Here is a 15214-nt window from a genome sequence, read left to right as displayed (position 1 = left end):
TGTTTTCTACGTGAAACTTAATTCTGTCTTACGCAGAATTTCATAATATCATATCCAAATACAGCTATGTCTCACATCGAATAAGAGGGAAACAGAGTGTTGCACTACCGCGATACTGTTATAAAAGGGAAAAGGGGTACCGAGGTAGTGTTGTCATAATTTCTGTCTGACGAACCAGAATCTCTCTTTTAAACTGACTAAAAATGGAGGTGATTTGGGAATCAGAAACCGGAACAGACCAGGACATTTCTTTTAAGTTTAAAAAACGAAAAATGCAGACAAATTGTCCCTTTTAGACGGTAGACTGCGAGTCGTTCATCCAAGGAGAGCAGAGGCTCACGCAAGCAGTTCCTTTGCTCAGGCAGCTCAGATAACGGCTGCCCTTCAGTCAGTGAGTCACACTATGTTGGAAGGGGAAGCTGTTGCGGCTGTAACCATACTACAAAAAGAAAAGGAAGAGGAGAAGAAAGCTGCGGAGTCACCACATTACTGTCATACGACTGTATAGGATGTAGCTGAATAAAAGATTTAGAGCAAAAGGTCCATTTGGACATTTATTGTTTTGCCGATCAGCTTCACTCGGAAGTACTTTATTCATGCTGCTGCTGGCATGGCTTTGCAACTTTGTTGCTGTCCGCTTTCCTGCATTCGCTTATGTGTTCCTGGGTGGAAGTGTCCAACGAGAATGACAATTCAGCGAATGTGCAAAGAACTGAAGATCGGAAGCGGGAAACGCTGAAAGTGCCAAAATTGTACAATGTCAGATTATTCATGGAAGCTGTTGCATGTGCCAAGGCGAATAACTTCGAAAAGCCTTGAACTGCCACAAAGTTTTCTTTTTGGTTCACAAGACATCCGATAGATGTACGGGAATGAATGTTACATCGGTAGCGGAACGGAGAACACAATGTGCCACGCGCCTGAAGGCACCTGTGTCTGGTATGAGATCATGCGATCGTACTATTCTGAATACTGTATGACTTCATTTTGTGGTGCGACAACTGTGCCGGACAGAAAAAAAATCGTAGAATGTTGCAGCTATCTTTGAAATTGTTGAATTCAAGTTTTTAGTGTACGGTCAGAGTTACATGGCTTTCAGTCAACACTTTGGTATTATAGAGAAAAGGAAAAGAATGTTAAATGCATGGTGCTTGAAGTACTGGAAACTATGGTAGCCACAGCTAGGGTAAAATACCTTTCATGGTGACCAACACAACAGGGGTGAAGGTGATTTCTTGAATCTGTCTTCCTTAGCTACTTCATATCTTAACACCAGTAAACTACAAATAGCCAAAGCTTCAGTACAACGTTTCACTTCAGGCGAGAAATACAAGTTTTTAATGAAATATCGTTTTGTGAATAAGACTGGACTGAGTTCTTTGTCTCCAAAAAGGGACAGAACTTCCGTGATCTGCCGTGCTTAGGAAATGTGGCCCAACTTCCACTGTCAAGCAAATTAAGCGACGAGAAGAAAGGACCTACTTTCCATGACTCCATTTCTTGGTGTGACATACAGAACGTTTTATGAATAATTGCGTAAGTGATATCAGAGTGTAAGAATCTGAGTGGACATTCACCGTTTCCTTGGCTAAGTAACATAGCGTCGTCATTCTTGCCGAAATGTTAAGTCTTATGGGAGTCCATGCTCAGTATCAAATGTTCCTTTTTACAAGGTGTTTGAGTGAAGTACTAACAGTAACGTCAAACATTATAATTTAGATTTCATCATATACAAGCTGTTTGTAATGTAACTTTTTCTACATATTTGTTTTTGGCACGTTCAGTATTTCTCACTTTCAATCTTCATATTGTTGTTATAAGGGCACTGGAATATTGCGCACAGGTTGAGGAGCAAGGAAGCAACAAGCGGAGTGAACGAAATACGTATTATGTTAGCTGTTGCTCCTAATCCACAGGTTAGCTCCAGAAAAACAGAGAGTAACTAGAGCGAAGAACTAGCGTGTGCACAAGCACAAATCACAATACTGTACCGGAGCTCACTGCAGCTGGAGTTGCGCTCTACCAAAACTGTGGTAAACTGTATGATTACTGGTAGTATTGTCAGGAGAAGAAACAAACGAATGTGTGCAGAGTACATAGGAGCCGACGTAACTGGAACCACACGTCATTCTGTCTTAGTCCACTGTGTATTTTATGTTCTTACAAAATATAATTTGCATTTTATAAGTATTAAAAATTAGTTGATAGTGTACTAACTTCTGCGCTTTTTTGTAACCAAAGCAATTAATTTTGATGCAAGTATAGGTAATAACCACAAGCATAAAAATCTATATAATTATTGTGTTAATTTGCAATCAATACGACAGTCTTGATCATGATCAAAGACAAGAGTTTCCTATTATTACTGATAAGTGTGAAAGTTGTTTATGAATAGAAGAAACAAATTTTTATAATCTCAACCGAGTATTGAAGCAATGTTTGAGATTTTGATTTCACTGTTTTTTTTTTAATTTTACCCTTTTTAAAGGAAACTGCGTTTTCTGGAGCTATGTGATAAATCTGAACTTTTTTAATTTTTACTGTACCATTCCTCTGTTTCATGTTATTAATCAACAATTTTCGAATAAAAGCTGAATTAATCATGGCTAGTTTCAATTTTTTCTATTAATACTTTTTATTTTTAAGTAAAAAACAAGAGGAAAATTATGTAGAATAACAATGTTCCTTAGGTTACACTGCCCTTTACATATCCTCACTCAGTTTCTACATGGTTCAATGCTTCCAGTTTCTAAGGAATCTTGTAAGACAATGATCACATGCGCAGACAAAGTGATCAAAATTAGGTAACGCCTGGTAGGTACGCAACACACCAGTACAGGTAACTTGGTTACAATCGTAACTAACCACTTACTTACTATAGTATACGGTATCCAAAGATAGTTTTACACTAATTGTAGCACAGTGCAGTAGCCACGACACGTTCATCTGAATACAGGTGTTGGTATGTTTGTACCCTACAGCCTTAACACATGTAACAGATACGACTGCATGTTTATTTATTTTTTTATTTATTTAACTATTTTTCTTTGTAAAGCGGCTTTGTCAGTTGTTCGAATAGATGAATTCCAGGGTTAAAATTCAGTGTGTCCATGAAGTCTAGTACACCGAAGTCAAAGCAGTTTAGTGGATACTGCAGTACTTACATGCAAAACCTATGTATACAACGGATGAGTATGTGCATCATTATGCCTTCCACAGTGATCTACGTGACTTGTTGACATCTTGCGGAGCATCACAGGAGCTACGCATCGAAAGGCTTCAATACTTCTAAATGTTCCAATGTGTGTGAAATCTTATGGGACTTAACTGCTAAGGTCATCAGTCCCTAAGCCTACACACTACGTAACCTAAATTATCCTAAGGACAAACAGACACACCCATGCCCGAGGGAGGACTCGAACCTCCGCCGGGACCAGCCGCACAGTCCATGACTGTAGCGCCCCAGACCTCTCGGCTAATCCCGCGCGGCTTTGCAACACTTCTGGGCAATGCTTCATCGGTCTTGTGACGATGTTGAATCGCCTGGGACCAGATTATTCTTCATAATAGTTGATTGGCGTAATAAAACCCAGACATATAGCATGGTGACATCTCGACCCGTATCCAGGTTCCTTTACTACCCTTGCAAATAATGAGGATTTTCCTTAGACCAGAAGACCTCAATGTTTCTGAGCGAACTGTGGCATGATGCACAGAAAGTAACGCTCTTGGATACTATGCTAACAAAGCACGGCGGACTGCAACTTGCTACTCCATATCGTTATCAAGTATTCATTCACAAACATCAGTCAAAATCCTTTCATTTTCAAATCTGCTCTTAATGTGGTCATGCACTGTCGTCCGCGGTACTTGAAATTAGACTGCTCTTTTGCAAGTGGATCGCACTGGATTGAGCGACAGCGGCACACATTTCGTCTCGTATTTTCCAAGCGATACGGCTAAGGGTATCCGCATAAATTTGTCCAAGAAGGCACAAAATTCTAAAATTGGCAGTTTTCAAATATTGGAGTGTTGAAAATGAGTCGTGCTCCAGTAACTAAATTTCACTAGAAACAAAAGACTTATACCATTTCAGACAACTGATAGTTATCTACTTAGTATTTAATGTAGATTTGATACCTAAATGGTCCACATGCAAAAACATCTTATGTTACTAACATGAATTTGGATGCCACCTTTTTAATTAAACTATCTGAAAACATTCTTATACGATTACATGAAGGGCATCCAACGACTCACGAAATAAAGCTATAAAATATTACAAAGACTTGTTAGCATTCCTATAATATAAAGCGAAAACTGTAAATTAAAAATCTGTTATAGAAAGAAGTCAGAACGACTGAGAAAATCCTATTGAATATCAATAAATGTACCCAACAAAGAATAGTAGAATTACACTCCTCGAAGTGGAGAAACAGGGAACAAATTTTACAAGAGGCCTATTTAACTTTGGTGGGGCCTGCAGCATTATGATCACAAAACTTCACATCTGATCACGTTAGTAGATCGTGATTTCTAGTTCTTAATGGTGACTAGCGTAGCTAAAGTTGAAGAAAATGTGTTTTGAAAGCCATACTGTTTTCGGTTCGTCAGGTAAAGTGTAATGTAAGTATGTAGGGCCAGTACACGACTAACTGAACGTAGCAGATCTCTCAAAATTACCCTCAAATTGTACGGTAGAACTGACCTTCAACGGCTGGACCAGAGCAGTCATCTGAAATTTGTAACCTTATTGTCAGCCATGTCAGATGGACTGTAGAATTCGTCGGACTGCATGTGGCGCTTAGCTGAGTTTGAGAAAGTATACATTCAAACTACGGAGAGAACGTTTCTGTAACCTGCAGTTTAGTAGGGCAGAAAACAACTACTGCTAGAAATTCCTTCAAATATTGTAATAAATAAAAGGCCTCTATCTAAATTCCAAGACGGGGGCAAGTGTGGCCCCTTGTGAATGCCTATGGGTACGATGACTTCTCGAACATCCTGTACAGTTACGGACATAAGCGCCCATTGGCTGTCGAAAGAAAAAAATCATTCCAGATAGTGCTCCCGAAACAGGACTCTTGCCATTAGCGAACAGTGCAGGAGGGAGGTATAGACAGAACTGAAGTTTTGAAGTCATGCCTTGAAGTACTCAATCGCTAGAGGGTAAAAGAAAGGGTCGTGTCTCGAGTGCGGATCAAGACCGCAGTCGTAGCATCAGAAAGCTTCACCATACCAAATATTCCGCTCCAGAATGAAATAATCGTTGAAACTAAACCATTTCTTCACGATATCCTTTCTCCCACTTTTAGAAAGGGAAGAGGCGCTCATAATGTAGCTGTCGAAATTTTAAATTTAATAGTACCGATCTGTGCAAGAATGTGACCATGGGCATCGGACTACCCGACATCGTGCTATTACTAAATTTCAAGTACACGGAAAAATACTGTTCTTACGCATGCACTGACAATTCCGAAATAGCGGTTAACTTTCGGGAGGATGACAGTTCAAACCCGCATCTGGTCGTTCTAATTTTCCTACATCGCTTAAGGCAAATTACGGGGCAGTTCCTTCGAAAGGGTAAGGCCACTTTCCTTCTCCATCCTTCCCTAATCCGAGTTTCTTCTCCGTATCTCTTGGCCTCGCTGTCGACTGGACGTTTATGTTAATCTCTTCCTCCTACAGTTCCGAAATCAATAATAAATAAAACGTCGACAGCATTTCAGTATTGGCGAAAGTCTCCAAACGATCTTATTTATGACGCTTTGAACTACACAATAACTGACAGTCACAGTACACGCAATAATCACTAAAATTGTCACACATACAACTAAACTACTAATTATGAATTGGGGAAGATAATTATTTGTGAAAGGAACACTGTGCAGTTTTTAATTCTATCAGCTTACTGCAGTGCGAAAACAGCACGTTCTATTCTACTCAGTCTCAAATGTTTTACGAGAATGGTTCAGAAAAATAGTCACGTAACACACGGATCTATTTTACTGATTTCAATGAACGGAATTGTCTACATTGGTAATAAACAGATTCTTATTTCTCAGGAACTACACTTTGCAAAGAGAAGAGTCACTTAGAAGGGTGTTGTCGTGGTCGTGTTTTAGTGGCAGATAACCTTCATGTCTTTCACCGTCCATTTTATGGCAATGCCACATCAATGATTTCATAGTGTCCCTGCTCTTCTTCTAATAATCCCTATATTGCCACGTTCCAGGTGAATTTCTCTGGTGCATTCCTTTATCATAAATACGTGCTGCTGCTGTATTTCGAGCACATCACACAACAATCAATCAGCTGCCGCAGACTAACTGTACTCGAAGCTATTGTAAAAATAAAGTCTCTGCCGAGTGAGTGCAGCTACCGAACAGCTACGTTAACTTGTTACACGAGTTGAATTTGATTTCATTACATATTTAATGGTTTCTACATTATTAATCTTTTGAAAGAATTAATCACGAAAATAATGTCAGCATTTACGAGTTTCTCCATACAGGAAAATGACAACATTTCTGCAGGTAGATTCTTTATGTGTCTAACATATTCACAGAATATTGGCGCCTAGTTTCAAATACGTCAAACTCCGTTATGAACTGAAATTTACAAATATACGAATAAAATTTGTGATGTGTCTTTATATTCTAGAAGTGAGTGTATTTAAATGTGTGTTACTGACTTAACTGTGTCATTACACGTTGGCAGATAAACTGTGAGAGGAGGGGGGGAGGGGGGGTTGCAAAGAGGTGAGAATGTGGGGCGGGCTCGTGAGTCGAACATCGAGAGCTCAAGTAGTAAGACAGTATTGTAAGCAAAAAGAAAGAGTCTGGGTTCGAATCCTGCGCAGACACATCGCTTTAATCTGTCGACAAGGATCGCAACATTGTGAACTCAGCGTTCGTTACCGCGACTTATATGAGGCAACTTCAAAAACTAAGTTGCACGCTAAGACCATTGCGCAACAACGAGTACAAGTTCTGGGTCTCCTGCAAACACGTACTCCAAAACTGAAGCACGCGGAACAATGCGATTGTTGTGAGCAAAAACTCAACACTGAACACAGTTGTCCGTGAAATTCGGGCAGTATATGACCAAATGCAGTGCCGCGTCCAGCCATAGGGTAATGATACCAACAATATGACTACGGCTTCACAGACGTGGATGACGCTGGTCCGGAAGAAAGGCCATCGACATCGCAGAGGACAATGCCCATGCAGTCAAGGAAGAACTACAGGGGAAAAAATATTTTCTAACGACGAGGGCGTTAGACAGTGGTTCTCGAGTGACACCGTGACCAAGGAGTGGATTTCTTTAGTCGAGGAATGTTGAACGATTGGTAGAACGGTTTCAGTTGTTGTTTGCAAAGATTTGATGACTATGTTCAAAAACGTCATGTATTTGTGTCACTTTGAAGTGTAGTGCGACATTCAAGAAAAATTACTTAGCCTTCTGTAACAATGAGTAACTTACTTTTTGAAGTCTCCTCACATTATGCTGACGTAGTTCCTACTGTGAAAGCTTTTTACACATAAACAATTGGAAACAGAAACGTGAAGTCGAGCCATGAAGCCTTGTTCCCTTTTCACATTGGTCAAGTAGGCGACGGAGAACGGTGGGGATGTTACGTGGACAAATTAGCAGTGTTTAACGCTGGTTCTGTAATGTGCATCGCGCCTACGCGTGAATTCCGGAAATGCTCTCTGTGATCGTTGGGGAATCGTTTCTTGAAGTTACGCCTTCCTAAAATCTTACTTCTTTTCTGGGCACATCTTTTATGTCCAATTCACTGTTATTGTTCCCTGCTTTATCACTGAAACTTTTAAATTGGTGGATCTGTTGGTAAACAGTGGTAAACGGTAGACTGCACTTAAAGTTTGTACCGACTCCTGGAAAGGCTTCTAAAAACCGTAGTAAAATGTTACGATAAGCATAAACAAACTTTGTCAGTAACAAGCAAAATTAAGTGTTTATATACGTAAATGTGTAGTCAATGATGGAATATTATTTTTGAATGAGAAAAACTCTCTGCTTCTATGTGTTTTGAACATAAAAATACTAATAATAAATATATTTCTGTGTAACGAACACTAAGAATAACAAAGACTATATCATGTCATGGAATTTCTATATAATTGTGTGATAAAGACTTGGGCGAATAAAATGATTTTGTACGAGGTTGCTTCTAAATACACGATTTTGTTAACTGTATTTAAGTTTTTCAGAAAATATGTCTATAAGCATGTGTACTTGTAATCTTATTTGATACCTCTCCTTCCATGTGAATATAATTAAGTGGAAATAATTAATCATTCATAGAATTCAAGTTTTATCATTGGCCATCTGCCATTCTTTTGTTGTAATGGCGCATTGGCGGCCATTACATGAAATATAATTAATCACATGATTTTCGAGCTTCACCCACAAGATGACAGGAAAAAATATTTTCAGTATTTTTGCTATCAGGAAAAGCAAGTATTTTTGCAGAAAATTTTTCATTAAAAGCACACGACGAGCACGAAGATAATAAATAATAATACGGGGCTCAGGCTTGCCTATGAGCAAATCGCCGACTGGTAAAAATTTTATTTTCACTGCTGTAAATATTATACAAATCATTATTAACAGTATAAAAGGTCAGTGTTTAATAAAGAATTTACGTAACATTGAGAATAATAGTGCAGCTACATAGGTGATTTTATCGAGTCTCTCCCTATAATAATATTTATTTATCGGGCATTAACTGCTGCAGTTTTAAACAAACCACACATTTTTCAGCTAGCTGTGCTTTTGAATTAATAAGTAAATTGTTACACCTTGACCTAGCACCTTCATCAGAATTATTTGCCTACATAGCAATATAGATGATTGTTAGCGTGTATTTTAGCCGCTGCTACGAGTTGCGAAATATACGCGACGTCACGACTTATAAATATTTTCATCCACGATGCCAAAAGCAACAAATCGATACCTTATATACATATAACAGAGTGTGAGAGAGACGATATAATTGGCGCCCGAACGCATGGCCAGATTTCCACGGAACAGAAAGAACAGAAAAGAAAATACACTAATAAATTGTATTGTACTGTACTTGAAATTAATTTGTGCATATTTTTTCCGCATGTTCGTCGACTTATACTTGAATGAAAAACTAATGGGAATCTTTCCTACACTGACGAGATTAATTGTACTGCAAGGAACTAAATATTACTGGGCAAGACTAAATTCCAAACGACGTGGAGCTATTGCTGCACGTAAATAAGGTAAAGGCACTACTGTGTGGTGATACTGCAAGAAGTTACTGTGACAGCTCATGGTACACTTTCATTTATTGTGTGTTAGACTGTACTGTGTGTACCTAGAGTGTATAACAGCAATAGGCTGTAACCCATGGGAAGCTTGAGTTACATTTTCACTGCGATTAGTAGCGAGTCTCGCTCGCAGGCAAGTAACAGATGACTGAACAGTTGATTGGATTTATACGCTACAGCTAGCACAATAAATTTTGTATTTATTCGTATTATGAACCGTGCTAACAAACGTCAGCAACCAAGAAAGGAAACAAATGTCTGAATCTGAATCTCCAGGTATTTTACAGAAATTACAAGCTGAAGGCAGGGAATTAGCTGAACCTTTTTCCCAAGAAAACATGATGAGACGGAATCGGAACAGCTGATACACAGTGAGTCCGAAACCAAAAGTCGTCGAGCGGATGCGCAAAACTATAGACCTATATCTCTGACGTCGATCTGTGTAGAATTTTAGAACATGTTTTTTGCTCGAGTATCATGTCGTTTTTGGAAACCCAGAATCTACTATGTAGGAATCAACATGGATTCCGGAAACAGCGATCGTGTGAGACCCAACTCGCTTTATTTGTTCATGAGACCCAGAAAATATTAGATACAGGCTCCCAGGTAGATGCTATTTTTCTTGACTTCCGGAAGGCGTTCGATACAGTTCCGCACTGTCGCCTGATAAACAAAATAAGAGCCTACGGAATATCAGACCAGCTGTGTGGCTGGATTGAAGACTTTTTAGCAAACAGAACACAGCATGTTGTTATCAATGGAGAGACGTCTACAGACGTTAAAGTAACCTCTGGCGTGCCACAGGGGAGTGTTATGGGACCATTGCTTTTCACAATATATATAAATGACCTAGTAGATAGTGTCGGAAGTTCCATGCGGCTTTTCGCGGATGATGCTGTAGTATACAGAGAAGTTGCAGCATTAGAAAATTGTAGCGAAATGCAGGAAGATCTGCAGCGGATAGGCACTTGGTGCAGGGAGTGGCAACTGACCCTTAACATAGACAAATGTAATGTACTGCGAATACATAGAAAGAAGTATCCTTTATTGTATGATTATATGATAGCGGAACAAACACAGGTAGCAGTTACTTCTGTAAAATATCTAGGAGTATGCGTGCGGAACGATTTGAAGTGGAATGATCATATAAAATTAGTTGTTGGTAAGGCGGGTACCAGGTTGAGATTCATTGGGAGAGTCCTTAGAAAATATAGTCCATCAACAAAGGAGGTGGCTTACAAAACACTCGTTCGACCTATACTTGAGTATTGCTCATCAGTGTGGGATCCGTACCAGATCGGGTTGACGGAGGAGATAGAGAAGATCCAAAGAAGAGCGGCGCGTTTCGTCACAGGGTTATTTGGTAACCGTGATAGCATTACGGAGATGTTTAACAAACTCAAGTGGCAGACTCTGCAAGAGAGGCGCTCTGCATCGCGGTGTAGCTTGCTCGCCAGGTTTCGAGAGGGTGCGTTTCTGGATGAGCTATCGAATATATTGCTTCCCCCTACTTATACCTCCCGAGGAGATCACGAATGTAAAATTAGAGAGATTAGAGCGCGCACAGAGGCTTTCAGACAGTCGTTCTTCCCGCGAACCATACGCGACTGGAATAGGAAAGGGAGGTAATGACAGTGGCACGTAAAGTGCCCTCCGCCACACACCGTTGGGTGGATTGCGGAGTATAAATGTAGATGTAGATGTAGATGTTAGCAGGTTATAAATCAGTAGCACCGACCTCTGCAGAGGGGAGGTCACATCCAATAGTAGTCAAGCAATCGGCGTCATTAAAGCCGGGCGATGATTTCTTCATATTGTTTTCAAAAATTAGAAGTTAGAGAAAAGGACGTGACGAAGCGCTTTTAGAAAGCTAAATTAACAACTAGAGGATCACGGTAAGCACGTGGGTGAAACATTAGCCCTTAAGGAAAGGGAACGTGAAGTAAGCACTTAAAGAAAGGGAACGTGAAAATAAATTAGCCAGTAGAGAAAGGAAACGAGAAGAACGCGAAGAGAGGTTGGAGGCTAGAGAGAAACTGCGGGTTGAAAACATGACCCTTCATTTAAATGAAATTTTAATATGCATAAAATGGCTTGGACACTAAAGCACAGGAGATCACTGGTAGATTAAATCGCTTCCTCTACAACAAATTGAGCAGTAGCAGAGTACATTAGGGGTCAGACTGACAAAATAGGAACTGAAATAACTTCATTGGTTAGCGAAGAAAGGCGTTGAGGTTAGTGAACACGTAACCACTGAAGTGCAAGCGGTAGTGCAGAGAGTCACGGTTGAAGCCGCATTCGGTAGTGGTGTATCTGCAACCGAATTAAACCAGGTTCAGCAAGCGGTAGATGAGTATCTTCCATAGTGGGAAAACGAAATTACAGCGTGCATTGCACGTCTAGAACGAAAGGAATCTAATGTGCAGGATAGTGATCAAAATGTGACGCAAGATAGTGAAAGATACAGGAACCATAGTTATTATGAATCGATAGCTTTCCAGGAGCGGAGCAATTAAAAGTCCGGCTCCAGACAAGGTCGTAGTTGTAGCTGAGGAACGCAGATATGAAATTATAGGAAAGACCTATAAAACATAGATAATTTCAGACCTGCGAACAGTCGCAGCGTTATTTTGCGATCAACACCCACCTTGGCTTGTTCAAGTTTCGCCCCCTTCCATTCGGTTGTCCTTCGGCTCCTGCTATTTTTCAATCTTACTTGCAGCAGTTGTGTGCCACTGTCCCTGGTTGTTCCAATTATCTTGACGATGTAGTTGTATCAGGTCGCACCCCTGACGAACATTTGCAGAATTTGCGTGCCTTATTTCCTGTACTTTTGCAGGCAGGACTAAAGTGTAACAGAGACAAGTGCAAATTTTTCAAACTGAGATTCAGTATTTGGGACACATGATTAACGGACAGGGTATCCATCCCTCGCCGTCCCATCTCAGTGCGATTAGAGACCTGCCAGCACCCAGGAACTTGAAAGAACTTCCTCTACATCTACATCCATACTCCGCAATCCACCTGACGGTGTGTGGCGGAGGGTACCTTGAGTACCTCTATCGGTTGTCCCTTCTATTCCAGTCTCGTATTGTTCGTGGAAAGAAGGATTGTCGGTATGCCTCTGTGTGGGCTCTAATCTCTCTGCCGGACGCGTTGGTCTAGCGGTTATAGGCGCTCAGTCCGGAACCGCGCGACTGCTACGGTCGCAGGTTCGAATCCTGCCTCGGGCATGGATGTGTGTGATGTCCTTAGGTTAGTTAGGTTTAAGTAGTTCTAAGTTCTAGGGGACTGATGACAACAGATGTTAAGTCCCATAGTGCTAAGAGCCATTTTTCTAATCTCTCTGATTTTATCCTCTTGGTCTCTTCGCGAGATATACGTAGGAGGGAACAATATACTGCTTGACTCCTCGGTGAAGGTATGTTCTCGAAACTTCAACAAATGCCCAGATCAAGCTACAGAGCGTCTCTCTTGCAGAGTCTTCCACTAGAGTTTATCTATCATCTCCGTAATGCTCTGTAATGAAGCACGCTGCTCTCAGTTGGATCTTCTCTATCTCTTCTATCAAGCCTATCTGGTAAGGATCCCACACTGCTGAGCAGTATTCAAGCAGTGGGCGAACAAGCGTACTGTAACCTACTTCCTTTGTTTTCCGATTGCATGTCCTTAGGATTCTTCCAATGAATCCCAGTCTGGCATCTGCTTTACCGACGATCAACTTTATATGATCATTCCATTTAAATCACTCCTAATGCGTACTCCCAGATAATTTATGGAATTAACTGCTTCCAGTTGCTGACCTGCTATATTGTAGCTAAATGATATGGGATCTTTCTTTCTATGTACAGGGCTATTACAAATGATTGAAGCGATTTCATAAATTCACTGTAGCTCCATTTATTGACATATGGTCACGACACACTACAGATACGTAGAAAAACTCATAAAGTTTTGTTCGGCTGAAGCCGCACTTCAGGTTTCTGCCGCCAGAGCGCTCGAGAGCGCAGTGAGACAAAATGGCGACAGGAGCCGAGAAAGCGTATGTCGTGCTTGAAATGCACTCACATCAGTCAGTCATAACAGTGCAACGACACTTCAGGACGAAGTTCAACAAAGATCCACCAACTGCTAACTCCATTCGGCGATGGTATGCGCAGTTTAAAGCTTCTGGATGCCTCTGTAAGGGGAAATCAACGGGTCGGCCTGCAGTGAGCGAAGAAACTGTTGAACGCGTGCGGGCAAGTTTCACGCATAGTGATGTGAAAGATTCAGTGTTTAAACCTCCTCTACCAAGAAACGTGCCAGAACTGCGAGTTCGCACAACAATGCTTTTGAACTCATTGATGGGGACATGCTGCGCCGAGTGTGGGAGGAACTTGATTATCGGCTTGATGTCTGCCGAATCACTAAAGGGGCACATATCGAACATTTGTGAATGCTTAAAAAAACTTTTTGAGTTTTTGTATGTGTGTGCAAAGCATTGTGAAAATATCTCCAATAATGAAGTTATTGTAGAGCTGTGAAATCGCTTCAATCATTTGTAATAACCCTGTATTCGCAGCACATTACACGTGTCTACATTGAGATTCAATTGCCATTCCCTGCACCATGCGTCAATTCGCTGCAGATCTTCCTGCATTTTAGTACAATTTTCCATTGTTACAACCTCTCGATATACCACAGCATCATCCGCAAAAAGCCTCAGTGAACTTTTGATGTCATCCACAAGGTCATTTATGTATATTGTGAATAGCAACGGTCCTACGACACTCCCCTGCGGCACACCTGAAATCACTCTTACTTCGAAAGACTTCTCTCCATTGAGAATGACATGCTGAGTTCTGTTATCTAGAAACTCTTCAATCCAATCACACAATTGGTCTGATAGCCCATATGCTCTTACTTTGTTCATTAAACGACTGTGGGGAACTGTATCGAACGCCTTGCGGAAGTCAAGAAACACGGCATCTACCTGGGAATCTATGGCCGTGTGAGTCTCGTTGACGAATAGCGCAAGCTGGGTTCACACGATCGTCTTTTTCGAAACCCATGCTGATTCCTACAGAGTAGATTTCTAGTTTTCTGTGTTTGGCAAAATTACATATCATATTCGGTTTATACCAAATGCAGTGCAGATTGCAGCGCTTTCGCATCGCCTTCGGCGTAAGAACGTTCCTTTTGTTTGGTCATCGGAATGTTACGCTACTTTCCACAAGCTCAAATCTGCGTTGATGAGCGAACGCTGTTTGATTCCTTTCGATCCCTCCAAACCAGTTGTTTTGACTGTCGATGCATCTTCTCACGCCATCAGCGCGGTTCTCTCGCACCGCATTAATTCTGTCGATCGCCCGATCGCTTTTGCGTCTAAGTTGCTCAATTCTGCCCAGCAAAACTATTCTCAAATTGTGAAAGAAACTTTAGCTATTGTATATGGAGTGACAAAGTTTCATGATTTTTTGTACGGTCGCAAGTTATATTTGGTCGCCGACCATAATAAGCCTTTGACGTCATTGTTCCACCCGTCAAAGCCAGTTCCAGCCCGTACGGCACAAAAGTTGCAACGTTGATCTTTGTTTTTGTGTAACTACAATTACAAAATCTTGTTTCGGCCTACCGCCCAGAATGGCAATGCTGATACATTGTCTCGTCTATCTATAGGTCCTTACGAAGTGTTCGATTCTTCCGAACTGCCCTGCATGTTTATTGATTCACAAGATAAGGAATTAGCTGATGGTTTTCCCGTGGATTTTCGTCGCATTGCTGCCGCGACAGCCGCCGATGCTTCTTTGCAGATTATGTTGCAGTATATTCGTACTCAATGGCCTCCATCTGCTGCGCAGATTCGTGATCCACTCGTCCGACGTTACTTTGCGCAACGTCAC

The sequence above is a fragment of the Schistocerca cancellata genome, chromosome 3, assembly GCF_023864275.1.
Source record: "Schistocerca cancellata isolate TAMUIC-IGC-003103 chromosome 3, iqSchCanc2.1, whole genome shotgun sequence".
Classification (NCBI taxonomy): Eukaryota; Metazoa; Arthropoda; class Insecta; order Orthoptera; family Acrididae; genus Schistocerca; species Schistocerca cancellata.
This window is presented reverse-complemented; position numbering follows the sequence as displayed.